Raw genomic sequence first — 18,236 nt, 5'->3', positions numbered from 1 at the left:
ACTTTTATAACTAAAAGTCAGAGGACAAAGTCACTGAAGCTCTTACTAAAAACTCTCTTATCCACAATGAACTGGAACCTCTCTTTTCCACATTTCCCAGTTGCAGTCAAACAATTTCAGTTTCTGGAGTGCCCAATGGTAAGATGAATTTGTTACAGGAAACACAAAGGTAAAACACATCATTCTGTGCTCCTCAGTTTGTCATTCACCGTGAAAAGCATGGAGGTTATTCCTTCAAAGTATCTAAATAGCTTTCACATTTAAATGATCCTATAAACATTGAAGCAGACTAACTTTGAATTTTTATAGAGTTATTCATCCCTACCATAAAAACAAGAGGGAAAAACATCTCACTGAATTTGCTTCATACAAAAATAAATTTTATGTAAGTAACCACCCAATCTAAAGAAAATAAGCCCGGTGTTTAGAGAAGATATTCAAAGAGAATTATGTAAGTATCAGTTTATCAAATACGTTTACCATTGGTATAGGATATTTTGCAGTATCAAGATTCAGGTATCACTATGCTGTGTATATATGTTTATATGTAAAATATCAACTATTGAAGGACCTCCTTCCCTGCTATCAGATGAATTGACAGACAAGAAAAGGATTTGTTTTTGAGTTTTAGGTGCTGTAACTCATTCCCATATTTGGAATGGATGATGTTTTGTGTATTTTGTCATAACTTCATCCATATAAAATACATTTACAAAGTACTTGGCTTTCTCACATTCTCACCTCTTACACCTTTCTCTCTTACCAAACCCGGTTCTTTCAAACAAGCCCCACTCAAACTTAAATATTGGGTTTTACTTTTTCTTTTTCTTTTTGGTAACCCCTTGTATTTCGTTAAGGTTAGTTTGGTGAGAGTTGAGTGTGGGTTCTAAGGACAACTTTCCCATGGCTATGCTACTCACTCCTCAATCATAACAGGTTTGGTTTTTAATATCAAAATGATATTGCTTGACTTAAGATAATTTTGTTTACTTTAAAATCAGATAATGTGATTTCCTCAGTTTCATCATTGTTCAAGGTTCTTTTGACTATTTGGGGTTTCTGTGGTACTGTATTTTGGACTTCCTTTTGTATCAGTTAGTTGCCTTTGGTTTTGCCTATGATAGGGGCCCCATGAGCTTCCCCTTCTCAAATTAGCATGTCTAGTGGTGTTGGACTTCTTTAGGTCCTCTTTAGCAGCTGTGCTTTTGAGGTATCATGTACATCTTCCCTATCATTTCTGGAAGACACATTCTCACATAAGATGTCCTATTCCTCTGGTGTTGAATGAGAGAGCGCCTGCTTTTGGTCCCAGCTGCCCAGCTAGCTTACACCCAAAATAATCACACAGAAATTGTATTAATTAAATCACTGCCTGGCCCATTAGCTCTAGCCTCTTATTGTCTAACTCTCATATCTTGATTAACCCATTTCTATTAAATCTGTGTATCACCACATAATTGTGGCTTACTGGCAAGATTCTAACCTACGTCCATCTCAGGCGTGAGATTCATGGCATCTGCCACATTGCTCTTCTTCCCAGAATTCAGTTTGGTCTACTTCACCTATCTAAGTTCTGCCCTATCAAAAGGCCAAGGCGGTTTCTTTATTCAACCAATGAAAGCAACACCTAGACAGAAGAACCTCCTACACCACTCTGGCCCTTACACTCTTTCTGCCTCCTCTCTCAAGATGTTTCCTAAGTCTTAGGTAGAGGATATGTGTTGCAGATCTATCAGTTGTGGTTGGTACCCCATATTCATTTATTTTCTGCTTTTTGACCAGCTGTGGTTTTCTATAATTGTCTTCTTCTTTTACAAATAGTTATTGAGTTATGAGAGCTAGTAACATGAAAGAAAAGTTTGTTAAAAGTTAAAAAGACTCATATTATTATTTATTTAGCTAAAATTACACAGTATATAGATGTTTACATCTACACATGCTAATTTAAATGAAGTTATACCACTGACAAAGCTTCACCACAAGAGCCAAAGTCTAACAAATATCCCAGGACCAGGCATGAGAAACCTTCTTTTGAGTTTTCAGACAGGGAAGTACATGTGACCCCCAAAACTATATATGTGATTGCTGTTGCCCTTGATTTCACCACAAAAGTTGAAGGTATCTCTGTCTTCAGCCCTCTCTATGGCTGGTGTCACCATGTACTTCTGGTACAAGACTCAGAGAATGCTGTGCTAGATCTGACCTGAATGTTTCCTCTCCAAGTATTGGTTTTCATAATGCCAGAAAATATTGTTCAAGCTTCCAAAGGGAGGAAGCAACCAAAATTTGTAGCTATGAACCACACTGCCTGTCATGGCATGATAACCTTAAGAATGCAATAATGGTAGTAATAGCAATAACCAACATCTCTCTAATTATAAGTCAGTTTCATATTACTTTTAGCTTCTAATTTTGCTTATGTATCATTTTCTTGCTGTTATTTCTTGTCTGAATGCTTTGTTTTAATCCACAGAATTTCTTTGAGTGTTTCTTTTAATTCTTTGTCAGGCATTTCACAAATCTTTATATTGTTCATTGAATGGTATGATGCTTTCCCAATTATTTGATAATGTCCTTGAGGTCTTGTGTTACTGTCCATGCATTGATATACTTTTTTTTTCAGAGAAAACTGGGATGGCTTTTATTTTTTTTAAATTTATTTATTTCTTTATTAAAGATTTCTGCCTCCTCCCCACCACCGCCTCCCATTTCCCTCCCCCTCCCCCAATCAAGTCCCCCTCCCTCGTCAGCTCGAAGAGCAATCAGGGTTCCCTGCCCTATGGGAAGTCCAAGGACCACCCACTTCCATCCAGGTCTAATAAGGTGAGCATCCAAACTGCCTAGGCTCCCACAAAGCCAGTACGTGCAGTAGGATCAAAACCCATTGCCATTGTTCTTGAGTTCTCAGCAGTCCTCATTGTCCCCTATGTTCAGCGAGTCCGGTTTTATCCCATGCTTTTTCAGACCCAGTCCAGCTGGCCTTGGTGAGTTCCCAATGGAACATCCCCATTGTCTCAGTGTGTGGGTGCACCCCTCGCGGTCCTAAGTTCCTTGCTCGTGCTCTCTCTCCTTCTGCTCCTGATTTGGACCTTGAGATTTCAGTCCGGTGCTCCAATGTGGGTCTCTGTCTCTGTCTCCTTTCATCGCCTGATGAAGGTTAATATTCAGGAGGATGCCTATATATTTTTCTTTGGGTTCACTTTCTTATTTAGCTTCTCTGGGATCACGAATTATAGATATAAATGCACCTATTGCATTTATACATTGATTTGAGAAGAGAAAGTATTTCAACGGCACATCCATGGATTCTCCCTAAGCTGGCTAGAGGAAAATGTGGATAAACTTATGGTTGGAAGTTCTTGGCTTTCTCTCCTACTTATGGGTAAAGAATATGAAACTTGGGTACATGTGGATTTATTCAGTAATGGGTCCCATTAGCATTCCTAGTATCTATCTCTGAAAGGGAAGTTCTATATCATGGATTTGTTAGGAAAGCCTGGAGGCCAGGTCTGTGGAGATATCTTGCTGCTGGGGAAATCCTGTAGCATGACCAGGAAGCCAGCTGAATAGAAGACCTACATCCTAGCTCATCAAGAGCTAGCCTATAGCAAGGAAGATCTTTGACTCTGAATTTATAGAAATGAACATAACTGGGAGTTAGGACCCCATTTGGAAGCAGAGTCTATAAGGGTTTTTTTGTATTTATAGATGGATATTTCATAAACTATTGCCTGGTATACTTTATCCATATTTCCTAGATTTTTTTAATATCTTTTGCTGTTTTGTATACCTTAACAAATCCAGCTTCATCAGATTTTTTCTGGTTCTTCTTAGCCACAACAGTTTCTCAGATTTTCCATGTTTTCAATAGCCTTAGGAAGTTTGAAGTGTACTTAACTGATAAGTGTGAAATATTTCAGTCATATTTTATAAATAGCTTTCTCGTGATTATACTTAAGGTGTGGGTTTAAAGAAATAAAATGCCAAAGGTTTAACAAAGAGAAAAAGCAAAAGGAAGCAGAGACAGAGTGGGGAGGGTATGTTTTATGTGAGTATGTGTTTAGTTTAAATATATTTATTTGACTCTTTGGTTTCTAAAACAATTCCTCTTACTTTTTGTTGTATTTGTTCAACTCTGATCACTGGGAATTCTTTCAATTAGTTTCAAGACTGTGACATGTCTATATTACTGCCTGTTGGTGCTTCACTGTTTCTTTGCGTTGATACTGCAAAGCACTCCAGGCTCACTTTTTGTACTTATGCTCTTTGCTAACATTTCTCTAGGGACCCTGGTTACTCTTATTGGAGAACAATATGAAAACCTGAGTTCTATGAGGTAGAACGTCTCATTGTTACTCTATATTTTTTTCCACCTGTGCCTTCTTAGCTGTAAATAAAATGTTTATAAAAGTATTTTAACTCATGCAGGCATACAAACCAATTTCCACATTTAACATAAAGTAATTACAATCCATTACTGCAAGGGTCATTCCTGCTTTCTCTCCTTAATTGTTGTAATTCTTTCACTCCAACAATGAGAAGCCTAGACCCCAATTATCTTCCAATTAAACAATTAAAATTGTTTAATTTCAAGCATGCATGTAATACTTTCAGGATACCTATCCTCTATTCCATGGAAACAATTTTATTAAATAGGAGACAGTTTATGTCTATTTTATTCCTTTTGATCCTTTAGATTCGAGTAGTCTTCAAAGTTCCCACAAGTCAACTGCTCTTCTTCCACCTACTCAGATTACTTCATGCATATGTATTATGTTATTATATTCAGCATTGAATACTGACTGTTAAGCTTTAAATCTGAGATGTACCATTGGCTTGTTCTGGCTTCTCTATCTGGTAGTGCTGTTTGGAAAGGCAATGAAAATTTCATTCTTCTCCTTTGAATTCTTGACAACCACTCATATAATTGGAATCGTGATATCAACATTTGCAGTTTGATTTCATTCAGTAACATTTATTTTAGATTCATCCATGCTGTTATGTATATTAACAGTTCCTTTTTTTGTCCTGCTAAAAAGCAACCAATTTTATGAGTGCTCCTTGGTTTATTACTTATTCAAGTACTGAAAGACATCTCAGGTGCATCTGGCTCATACCAATGAATTTCCTGCTAGCATGCTATTCGTTGTGTAGATGTGTATATTCTCAGGCAGGCTAGTTAAGGCAATGATTGACTGTGGGTCTCTGCATCAGCTCCCATTGGTTGCTTGATGACACCTCTCTGATGACATTTGGCCTGGGCACTGATCTGTGAATGTAGCAGAATATCATTAGGATTATTTGATGCCAGTCATGATTGGGTCTATCCTGAGTTTCTGGGCTGTCCAGCCTCTGGTTCAGCATCCAGGCAGTGTCAGGTGTGGGCTTCCTCTTATGACATGGGTCTCAAGTTGGACCAGTCATTGGTTGGCCACTCCCACAAGTTCTGTGCCACCATTATCCCAGCACTTCTTTCAGGCAGAACAGATTATAGGTGGAATGTTTTGCAGAGACTCATAGCCAAACACTAGGTGAAGTCAGTGGACTGCTGAAGAAGAGGGGGGGAATGACTGTGGAAGCCAGAGGGCTTGAAGACACCATGAGAACACAGCCCATAAAATCAACTAAGCAGGAGTTTAGAGGCTTAGAGAGACTGAAGTAACAATCACAGACCTAGTAAGAGTCTGAGCTAAGACTTCTTCATATACATTATAATTGTGTAGGTTGGTGTTCTTATGGAACTCCTAACAGAGGGAGTGGGGGTGTTTCTGACTCTTCTGCCTACTCTTTGCACCCTTTTCCTTTTACTGGGTTGCCTCATATAGCTTTGATATGAGAATTTATCGTTAGTCTTATTGTAACTTGTTATGCCTTGTTCAGTTAATTTTCCTGGCAGGCCTCCTCTTTTATTTGAAGGGAAACAGAGGAGAAGTGGATCTTGTGGAGAGTGGTTGTCAGGAGTGAGACTAGAAGAAGGGGTAAATATGGTCAGGATATAATGTATGAAAGAAGAATAAAAAACAAAACAGAATGCATGTGTTGTCTTAGTTTGAGTTTCTATTGCTGTGAAGAGGCATCATGTTGACTGTAACTCTTACAGAGGAAACTATGAAATTTAAGCTAACTTATAATTTTATAGTCCATTATCATCAAGGTGGGGCATGGCAGCATGCGAACAGATATGGAACTGGAGAAGGAGCTGAGAGTTCTACGTCCTGATCCACAGGCAGCATAAGGAGAGACTGCCACACTGGGCATGACTTGAGTATATATGACACTCAAAGCCCAACTCCACAGTGATATACTTCCTCCAACAAGGCCACATCTACTCCAGTAAGGCTGCACTTTCTAATGGAGCTGCTCCCTATGGGCCAAGCATTCATACACATGAGTATTATTCTTTTTGTTTTGCTCAACATTTATTAATGAGGTACCAACCTTTATTCCTCCAAGTTCCTTCCATTTCTTTCCTCTGGATCCATTCCCTTCATATCTCTCATTAGAAAGCAACAGGTTTCTAAAAGATAACAATCAAACATAAAAAATAAAACATAATAGATAAAGAAAAGCAATTACATCCAAGTTTGACAAGACAAATTCAAAAGAAGGAAAAGAGTCCAAAGAACAGGCACAATAATCAGAGATACACTTATTAACATACTCAGTTCCATAAAAATGTTAAGCTAAAAGCTATAATACATACAGAGAAAACCTGGTGCAGATCTGTGTAGCCCCTATGCTTGCTGCTTTAGTCTCTGTGAGCTCATATGAGCCTTGCTTAGTTAATACAGAAGACCTTGTTCTTCTGAAGTAGTCCATTCCCCGTGGCATATTCACTCTTTCTATCTCTTCTTCTGCAGGGTTTCATGAGCTCTTCAGAGAAGGGATTTGATGGAGACCTCCCATTCAGACTCTCTCTGAGTAATGTTCAGTTGTGAATCTGCATCTGTTCCCATTTGGCGATGGAAGAAGCATCTCTGGTGATGGCTGTATAAGACACTAAATGCCATATGAATATAGCAGAATACCATTAGGAATCATTTTATTGATACATATTTTAGATCGGTATTATTTGGTTTTACCCTAGGTGTTAGAATATCTATTCTCTGGTTATTGACTACCAAAGCAGTATCTGGTATGGGTTCTATCTAGTCAGGGGTGTCTTGAGTCAAATCAGACCTTGATTGGCTACTTCATCAAATTCTGTACCACCATTTCCCTAGCATATATGCCAACATGACAGATTGTTGGTCAAGCGTTTTGTGGCTGGGTTGTGTTTGCATTTCTTTTGAATAGCTTGCAGAGTATCTTCCAACAACAAATGTAGGGGTGAAGGTTTCATGCAAACACCAGTTGGACTTCTCCATGTCCACTGAGTTGTATGGGTGTTGTCTTAAGAAATAGGACCCCACTGTCAGTTTATTGAGAGCAACCCGTTGTCTTAGTGGCAGCCTGGGTTGTTTAGGGATTTTGATGTGACCCCCCCCCTTGGCCAACAATTCTATTGAATACAGTTCAGTCCTACTACTGGAACCCTGGTTTGATAACAAGAGATGGCCAGTTAAGACCCAATACCCCAATTAGAACTACTTCATATATTTTAGGAAGTTTCCACTGCACTGTGTTTCTGTATCATCTTTCAAGAGATCCTCAATTTCGCATGTATCTCCACACATCCTCTCCTACTATATTTTGTGTCCTCCCCCGACTTAATCTTCCTGTTATCATCCCCACTGCCTCTAGTGCAACTGGAAAATTTATTATATTTCTCCCTCTCAGGGATATATATGTGATGAACCTAGACACTTCCTCTACACCTACCTAACCTCTCTGGATCTACAGATTTTATTTTGGTTATTATTTACTTAAGAGGTAATGTCCACATATAAGCAAATATACACTATATGTGTTTTTTTTGGGGGGTCTGGGTTACCTCACTCAGGGTTATTTTTTTTCTAAAGCCATCCATTTGCCTGCAAATTTTATAATGGCAACTTTTTAACGGCTAAGTAATATTCCATTGTGAATATGTACCACATTTTCTTTATCCATTTTTCTATTGAGAGATATCTCAGCTGTTTTCAGTTTCTTGCTATCATGAATATAGCAGCAATAAGCATGGTGATCAGGTGTTCTTGTGGCAGGATGGAACATCCTGTCAGACTATGCCAAAGAGTGGTACTTCTGGATCATGTGGTGGTAGATTTATTCTCACCCTTCTGAGGAACTGTCACACTGATTTCCATAGTGGCTGTGCAAGTTTGCACTACCATCAGTAAAAAATGAGTGTCCTTATTCCACATTCTCACCAGCATGAATTGCCACTTGTGATTTTTATATTAGCCATTCTGACAAGTGTAATATGGAATCTCAAAGTTGTTTTGACTTACATACCCCTAATTGCTAAATGTTGTGGAATATTAGTTTAAGATGTGTTACATTCGTTTATGCCGAGAAATATTTGTTTAGTGATGCAAAGATGTGTTGCATTCTTTTATGTTGCACCTGTTTAACTCTGTAAAGCTGTGTTACTCTGCCTGCCTAAAACACTGGATTGATCCAATAAAGATCTGAATATTCAATAGTTAGGCTGGAGAGATAAATAGGTGGGGCTTATAGGCAGAGAGAATAAATAGGAGGAGAATTCTAGGAAAGAATTCAAGGAGAGAGAGAAAAGGAAGATGAGAGGAGCATTCCAGGAGTCAGAGACCCAGGCATATAGCCAGCAATGGAGTAAAAAGGAAATATATATATATAGAAAAAAAGAAATAAAATCCCAGAGGCAAAACATAGTCAAAAAGAAAAGGAATAATTTAAATTAGAAAACCTGGCTAGAAACAAGTCAAGTTAAGGCCACATATTCCTTAAGTAAGAATAAGTCTCTGTGTATTTATTTGGGGGCTGGATGGTGGGCCCCCAAAAAGTAAAAATAAGTAAATAAACAATTAGAACTAAGAATGGTGAACACTTCTTAAGTGTTTCTCAGTTGTTTGAATTTCATCTGTTGAAAACTATCTCTTTAGAACTATACCTCATTTTTAATTGGACTATTTTAATTTTTTGGTATCCAGTTTCTTGAGTTATTTGTATACAGTGGATGCTAGACTACTGTCAGATATAGAGTTGGTTAAAAAAAAATCCCATTCTGCACGCTGTCATCTTTTAACAAATGATGGTATCCTTTGCCTTACAGAAACTTTTCAGTTTCATGAGGTCCTATTTACTAATTGTTGATCTTGGTGCCTCCACGATCAGTGTTCTGTTGAGGAAGTTGTCTCCTATGCCAAACCATTCAAGACTATTGCCCACTTTCTTCTATATCAGGTTCATTATAGCTGGCTTTATGTTGAGGTCTTTCATTCACTTGGAACTAAGTTTTGTTGAGGGTAATAAGTACGCATCTCTTTGCATTTTTCTGCATGTAGACATCGAATTTAGCTAGCACCATTTGTTGAAGACCCTGCCTTTATCCAAGTGTGTATTTCTGGATTCTTTATTTAAAAATATCAGGTGCCCATATGTGTGTGAATTTATAACTGGGTCTTCAATTTGATTATATTGATCAATGTATCCATTTCTATGCAAATATCATGTGATTTTTATTGCTGCAGCCCTGTAGTATAACTTGAAATCAGGAATAGTGAGACTGCCAGCAGTTCTTTTATTGTACAGGATTGTTTTAGCTATCTGGGCTTTTTTGCTTTACCACGTGAAGTTAAATACTTTCAAGATCTATGAAAAATTGTGTTGGAATTTTGATGGGGATTGCTTTGAATTTGTAGATTGCTTTTGGTAGGATGGCCTATCTTACTATGTTAATTCTACTTATCCATCAGCATGGGACATCTTTCCAACTCTGTTATCTTCATTTTTTTTCTTCAAGGACTTGAATTTTTATCATACAGATCTTTCACTGGCTTGGTTAGAGTTACCATAAGATATTTTATATTATTTGAGGCTATTATTGAGAGATGTGCTTCCCTAAATTCTTTCTCAGTCCATTTGTCATTTGTATATTGGAAAGCTACTGATTTTTGAGTTAATTTTATATCCTACTAATTTGCTGAAAGTGTTTATCAGCTGAATGAGTTTCTGGTAGAATTTTTAGCATCATTTATGTATATGCATCATATGAAAATACAATATTTTCAGCAAATAATGATACTTTGACTTTTTCCCTTCTAATTTGTATCCTATTGAACTCCTTTAGTTGTCTTATTGCTCTACTACATTGAATAAATATTGAGAAAGTGGACAGTCTTGTCTTCTTCCTGACATTAATGGGATTGCTTTGAGTTTCTCTTCATCTAATTTGATTTTGGCTATGCGCTTGCTGTACATTGCCTTTATTATATGTGACTGTTTCTATTTCCTGAGAGGTTATAGATCTATTTAAATTGTTTATCTGATTATGATTACATTTTGGTAATTTTCACTTATTGATAAAATTATCTATCTCTTTTAGATGTTCCAGTTTGATAGATTACAGGTTTTTAAAATATGTTCTTAGGATTCTTTTGATTTGTCCCATATTGTTGTTATGTCCCTTTTTTTATTTCTGATTTCATGAAAATTAATATTCTTTCATTGGATTTTAGTTAGTTTAGATAAGAGTTTGCCTATTTGTTGACTTTTTCAAATAACCAACTCTTTGTTTCATCAAATTTTTTATTGTTCTCTTTGCTTCTAGTTTACTAATATCACCTCAGTTTGAGTGTTTCTTGCGATCTATTCCTCTTGAGTGTGATCACTTCTTTTTGTTCTAGAGCTTTCAGTTGTGCTGTTAAGTTGCTAGTATAAAATCTTTCCTCTTTTTTATGTAGACACTTAGTGCTATGAACTTGCCTCTTAGAGTTGCTTCTATTGTATCCTATAAGTTTAGGTATGTTGCGCATTTGTTTTCATTTGATTCTTGAGATTCTTGTTTTAAATTTATGTCTTGACTCATTTTTCATTAATAAAAATTGTTCAATTTTCATACGTTTGTAAACTTTCTGTTGTTACTATTGTTATTGATATCCAGCTTTAATGTGTGGTAGTCTGATGGGTTACAGGGAGTTATTGCCATTTTTTTTTTTATCTGTTGAGACTTTCTTTGTGTCTAAGTATGTGATTGGCTCTGGAGAAAGTTCCATGAGATGCAGAGAAGAAAATATGTTATTTTGTGTTTGGGTGAAATGTTCTTTAATTATCTGTTAGGTTCATTTCATTTAAATATCTCTTACCTCCAGAATTTTCCTGTTTAGCTTTTGTCTTGATGTCTTGTCCATTGGTGAAAGTGAAGTATTGAAGTCTTCCACTACCAGTGTGTGAGGATCAATATGTAATTTAAAAGAGTGTTTCTTTTACAAACATGGGTGCTCTTGTGTTAGGGGCATAGATGTTAAAAATTAAATCTCAGCTGGATGAAGTTTTCTTTTCATGAGTACGTGATGTCTTTCCCTATCTCTTTTAGTTAATTTTAATTTGTTTTTTTATTAATTAATTTATTTAATTATTAAAGATTTCTGCCTCTTCCCCGCCACCACCTCCCATTCCCTCCCCCTCCCCCAATCAAGTCTTCCTCCCTCCTCAGCCCAAAGAGCAAGCAGGTTTCTCTGCCCTGTGGGAGGTCCAAGGACCACCCACCTCCATCCAGGTCTATTAAGGTGAGCATCCAAACTACCTGGGCTCCCACAAAGCCATTACGTGCAATAGGATCAAGAACCCATTGCCATTGTTCTTCAGTTCTCAGTATTCCTCATTGTCCGTTATGTTCAGCGAGACCGGTTTTGTCCCATGCTTTTTCAGATCCCGGCCAGCTGGCCTTGGTGAGTTCCCGATAGAACATCCCCTTTGCCTCAGTGTGTGGGTGCACCCCTCGCGGTCCTGAGTTCCTTGCTCGTGCTCACTCTCCTTCTGCTCCTCCTTTGGATCGTGAGACTTCAGTCCAGTGCTCCAATGTTGGTCTCTGTCTCTGTCTTCTTTTATCGCCTGATGAAGGTTAATATTCAGGTAATTTGAAGTTTATTTTGTTAGTTATTAAAATGGTAACACCAGCTTGATTCTTGTATCTTTTTGCTAGGAGTATCTTTTTTATATCATTTGCCCTAAGGTAATATCTATCCTTGATGCTTAGGTGTGTTTCTTCAATTCAGCAAAAGAATGTGTTCTTTTTCATATCCATTCTGTTTTTCTGTTACTTTTTTTTTTTTAGAGAGACTACTGATACTGAGAGATATTAATGATCAATGATTGTTGATTCCTGTTATTTTGGTGGGAGTGGTAGTTGGTGGTGGTGATAGTGGTTGAGATAATGGTATGCTGTGTGTGTGCATGCATGTGTGTGCATGCGTGTGTGTGTGCTCCCCATGTTTGATTTTATTGGTCTGAAATTATTTATTTCCTTAATTTCATGGGTGTAGTTAATCTCCTTAGGTTGGAGTTTTCATTCTAGTAACTTTTGTAGTGCTATATTTGTAGATACACGTTGTTCAAAATTGTCCTTATCATGGAATATCTTATTTTCTCCATCTATGCTGATTGAAAGTTTTTCTGAATATAGTTTTTTGGACTGAAGTCCGTGGTCTCTTAGAATGTGAAGCACATCTATCCAGGTCTTTCTGGCTTTTAGAGTCTCTACTTAGAAGTCAGGTGTAATTCTAATAGATTTGCCATTGTATTGTACTTACTCTTTTTCCATTTTAGCTTTTAATATTTTTCTTTGTTCTGTATGCTTGGTATCATATATTTAGTATTGATTATTATGTGGTAAGGAAATTTTCTCTTCCCTTTCAATTTATTTGGTGTTCGATCTGCTTCTTGTTCTTTTATAAGCATCTCCTTTAGGTTAGGAAATTTTTGTTCTATGATTCTGTCAGAAATACTTTTTGGGCCATTGAACTAGAATTCGTATCCTTCCTATATTTCTATTATTCTTCAGTTTGGTCTTTTCATTTTGTGTTAGGGGGTTTTTAAGATTTAACTTTTCTTTAACTGATGTATCAATTTCTTCTGTACTTAATGCTTGAGATTCACTCTTCTGTTAGTGAAGCTTGTCTCTGTGGTTACTCTTTAAATTCCTAAATTTTTCATTTCCAGAATTCCTTCAGTTTATGTTTTTTTATTGATTCTGTTTCCATTTTCAGGTCTTGAACAGTTTTATTCATTTCCTTTGACTGTTTATTTTTCATTTGGGTTTTTTCCTCTTTTTTGCATTTTTTTTTGCATTTCACTAAGGGATTTATTCATTTCCTCTTTAAGTATCTCTTTCATCATTATATGGTTATTTTTAATGTATTTTCCTTGTAGTTCAGCTATGTGACCATATTCATGGCCTGGTGAGATATGATGGCTGGACTCTAGTGGAAACATATTTCCCTTCCAATTATTGATTATGTTTTTATGCTGGTGCCTGTGTATCTGAGTTCAGTATGATTATAGGTCTAGGTGCTAATTTCTGGATTTGTCTTCATTGGGTAAGAGTTTCTTTCTTCTCTGGGTATTTTGGAGAGTGTGATGACTCTGTGCTACATGTTTACCTGGCCTTCTCTACTGATGTGTTAACAGGGAATGCCTGCTGGTGTTGGAGGCTAGGATACTGGGATGAGTTAGGTGAAGGAAGGCTGGGAGAGAAGGTCTTTGTGGTCCGTTGGGATGATGTCAGAGAGGAAAGGGAGACTACAGTAGCTTTTCTGCTACAGAGCTGGGGATGAGACTAGGGGAGTGGGGTGGAACTAAAGAAACAAAATGAGAGGTGTGGATTAGTCTTCATCCTACTTGTTGCTCTAGGAGGAAAGACCATTGTTCTTGTAAGGGTTGGGCGCTGGGGTGACACAATGAATGTGGGGGTAAGGGCATGAGAGGAAGATCTGTGAGATCCACAGAAGATGACATTGGGGGTCAAGGGAGATTGCCACATATATTCTGCTGGAGAACTGAATATGAGACTAGGGGATTGATTCTCTGAGAACAAAGGGAGAAAAGAAAATCTGCAGGCAAGATACCTGGTTTTCTGGCAGGCCAGTTATTATACTTTTAGAGGTGACTTCTGACAGTGGTATAAGGTGTATTTTATATAAGTAGTTCCTATTGTAAACCATTATTTATAGAAAATGCTACCCTCTTTCTGTTAGATTTCCTTTGTATCATTATATCTTTATTTTTGATCACGAAGTGAGATGTATTTAATATCTCTTGAAGAAATAGAAATAGATTTAGACAAGTTCCATTATTAAAGCAAGCAGGCTTTTATCTCACTAACGGTATAAAAATTGAGCAAAATTACATCCAGGTTTTTAGTACTCAATTTTAACATGTTAAATTTATTATTAATACTTCACAGGTACAAGTTTTAAAACTGACAGACACAAAGCTGGATGTAGCAGCAAATGTAACTCAGATTGTAAATAAATACAATAATAGCATATCATGAAACACAAAATATTAATAACCAATAATCAAACATAATTGAGTTTTATATATTATTAAATATATAATGGGGTGGCTTCCTCGTGGAACAGTCATATTTAATAAATAGACAAATCAGAATTTCCAGAAAGAATATTAAAATAACTTTACTTTGAATTAGAATAAGCTGGTAAAAAAAAAACTAGAAAATTGGATAAGATAATGTTGTAGAATATTAACTATGCAAAGATATGCTGTATTTGTTTATATCGCAGAATATTACTTTAACTGTGTAAAGGTGTGTTATTTTTGTTCATGCTACATTTATTCAATTATGTAAAGATGTGTTGCAATGGTTTTCACCTCTCCTGCACCTGGATAGTCTATTAAAGAGTTGAATGGCAAATAACTAGGCATGAAAAGGATAGGGTGGGGCTGCTCTCTCCCTCTGCCCCACCAACCTGATCCCTCAAGCTTCCATCCCCCACCCTCCCCAGTCCACCTATGAAATCTCTTCTATTTCCCCTTCCCAGGGAGATCTGGGTGTCCCTCCATGAACCTCCTTGTTACCTAGCCTCTCTGGGTCCATGGATTATACCAAGATTGTCTTTTATGGTAGAGTTAATATCCACTTAGGGGGAATACATACCATGTTTGTCTTTCTGGGTATGGGTTACCGCACTTAGTATTATTACTTTTTTCTAGTTCCATACACTTACCTTTAAATTTTATGATAGCACCTTTTTTAACAGTTGAGTAATACTCTGTTGTGTAAATGTACATTTTTCTTTTATCCATTCTTCCACTGAGATGCGTCAGGGTTGCTTCTGGGTTCTGGGCAATATGAATAAAGCTACTATGAATATAGCTGAGCAAATGTCCTTGTGGTATGATTGTGCATTCTTTGGGTATATGCCCAAGAGTAACATAGCTTGATCTTGAGGTAGATTGATTCTCAGTTTTTCTGAGAGACTGTGTATTGCCACAGTGGCTATACAAGTTTGCACTGCCACCAGCAATGGAGGAAAGTTCCTCTTGTTCAACATCCTTTCCAGCATAAACTGTCATTTGTAGTTTTGTTCTTGTCCATTCTGACAGGTACAAGATAAAATCTCAAAGTCATTTTGATTTGCATTTCCCTGGTGGCTAAGGATATTGACGATTTCTTTAAGTGTTTCTCTGCCATTCAAGATTCTTTGTTGAGAATTCTGCTTAAGTTTGTAGACCATTTTTAAATTGAATTATTTGGGTGTTTTGATGCCTAAGTTTTTGAGTTCTTTATGTATTTGGAGATCAGTCTTGTGTCAAATATGGGAATAGTGAAGAGTTTTTTTCCATTCTGTAGGCTGCCATTTTCTCCTACTGACAGTGTCCTTTGCCTTACAGAAGGTTTTCAGTTTCATGAGGTTCCCTTCATTATTATAAATCTTAGTATATATGCTACTTTGTCTAACCAAAATTTTTCTCCTGTGTCAATGTGTTCAAGGCTATTACCCACTTTTTCTTCTATCAGGTTCAGTATAACTAGATTTATGTTGAGGTATTTTATCCACTTTGACTTGAGTTTTATGTGGAGTGATAGATATGGATTTATTTGCATTCTTCAACATGCTGGCATCCAGTTGTGCCAGCACCATTTATTGAAGATACTTTCTTTTTCCATTGTATAATTTTGGCTTCTTTGTTGAAAATCAGGTGTCCATAGGTGTGTGAATTTATGTCTGGGTCTTTTTTGATTCTACTGATACACCTGTTTGTTTTTATGTCAATACTATATTGTTTCTATTATTATAGCTCTGTAGTAGAACTAGAGACCAGGGATAATTATACCTCCAGATGTTCTCTTGCTGTACAGGATTGATTAAGATAGCCTTATTTTTCCATATAAAGTTGAGTATTGTTCTTTCAAGTTCTGCAAAAAAAAAATGGTTGGAATTTTGATGGGATTGTGTTGAGTCTATAGATTTCTTTCAGTAAGATGACAAATTTTACTATGCTAATCATACTAATCCATGGGCATTGTAGATCTTTCCTTCTCAGATATCTTCTCCAATTTCCTTCTTCAAAGACTTGAAGTTCTTGTCATACAGGTCTTTCAGTTGCTTGGTCAGAGTTACTCCAACTACATTATATTATTTGTGGTTATAATGAAGGGTGCTGTATATGATTTTTTTCTCAGACCTTTTATTGTTTGTATATAAGGTGGCTACTGATTTTTTGATAAACACTTCACTACTAAAGTCTGCAATACTTCCCTGGTAGAATTCTTGTGGTTGCTCATGTTCACTATCATCTCATCTACAAGTAATGATACTTTGACTTATTTTGCAATTTTTATCTACTTGGTCTCCTTTGCTTGTCTTATTTCTCTGGGTAGAACTTCAAGTACTATATTGAATATATATGAAGAGAGTAGACAGTCTTGTCTTATTCCTGATTTTAGTGGAATCACTTTAGGTTTCTCTGCATTTAATTTGATGTTGATTCCCACCTATCTTATTAGGCTTACCTGTCATGCTGCTCATAAAAGTTTATATTCCTCTTTCATATCTAGAATTCTTCTTTTCCTGAGCAAAATTTTATCTTGTACCAGGCTGTTTCTTTTGGGCCACTAACCATCTATCAAATCAAGACACAGAGACTTATTAGTTTTACATGCTTGGCCTAGTTTAGGAACATTTCTTGATAGCTCTTTTAACTTAAATTAACCTGTTTCTCATTATCTATCTTTTGCATTGGGCCTTATTATCTTTATATTTCTGTATTTTACTGCTTTTCTAAGTCTGCCTAACCAGTGGTCTCCTGGCTTCTGGACCATGGCATCTCCCTCTTTCTCGCCTCTCTTTTTCTCTCATTTTTTACCTCTCGAGCCTAAATTTCCCCTCCTATTTATTCTCTCTGCCAGGAATATGTAGCCTGAACTGCCATATCCAGTGATCAGATTTGTGACTTCCCCAATTGTCATCAGAGAGCCTTCATCCAGTATCTTATGGATACAGATACAGAGATCCATAGTGAAACATTAGACTGAATTTGGGAAACCCTGTACAAGAGAGGGAAGAAGGATTGAAGGAACCAGAGGGGTCAAGAACATTGCAAGAAAACTGACAGAAACAACTCACCTTGCTCATAGGGACTTAGAGTCTGAAACAACAACCAGGGAACATGCATGGGACCAACCTGGACCCTCTACATCCATGTGACAGCTGTGTATCTTGGTCTATGTGTAGGAATCCTAACAATGGGAGCACAGACTGTTCCTAATGCTTTGGCTGGCTTTTGAGAACCTGTCCCTCATACTACACTATCTTGTCCTGCCTAAACACAGCGGAGGTGCTGAGTCTTACTGCATCTTGATACACCATGCTTTGCTAATACCCATAGGAGGCCTACTCCTTTATGAACAGAAACAGAGGGAAAATAGATTGAAGGAGAACAAAAAAGAGAGAGGAAATGTAATGGGAGGAGATGAGGGAGGAGAAACTTCAGGCATGATACAAAATTAATTAATTAATTTTAAAAAGATAGATGAGAATCTAGTCACAAAGTACCATTACCATACTATTAGGACAATTATCCTAATTATAATAACCATGTCAAAAGCACAACAAAAGACAGTTTGCAATTCTGAAAATACCTTATTACAGAGTAGTGGTTAAGACACTGGGCAACTTCATCAAGAGTGAAGAAAGAAAACTATTCACAGGCTGCGAAGTCATCCAGGTAGGAGATGACAGTAAACAGTTGAGGGTGAGCAGATATTGAACTTAAGAGTACCGTAAACGCTAACTCAGGAAGGAAGAAAAACAAACAGAAGGAAACGGATGATGCAAAACTTTCCTTACTGA

Source organism: Chionomys nivalis, chromosome 6, assembly GCF_950005125.1.
Source record: "Chionomys nivalis chromosome 6, mChiNiv1.1, whole genome shotgun sequence".
In the NCBI taxonomy this organism is placed as follows: Eukaryota; Metazoa; Chordata; class Mammalia; order Rodentia; family Cricetidae; genus Chionomys; species Chionomys nivalis.
Note: the sequence above shows the minus strand (reverse complement) of the source record.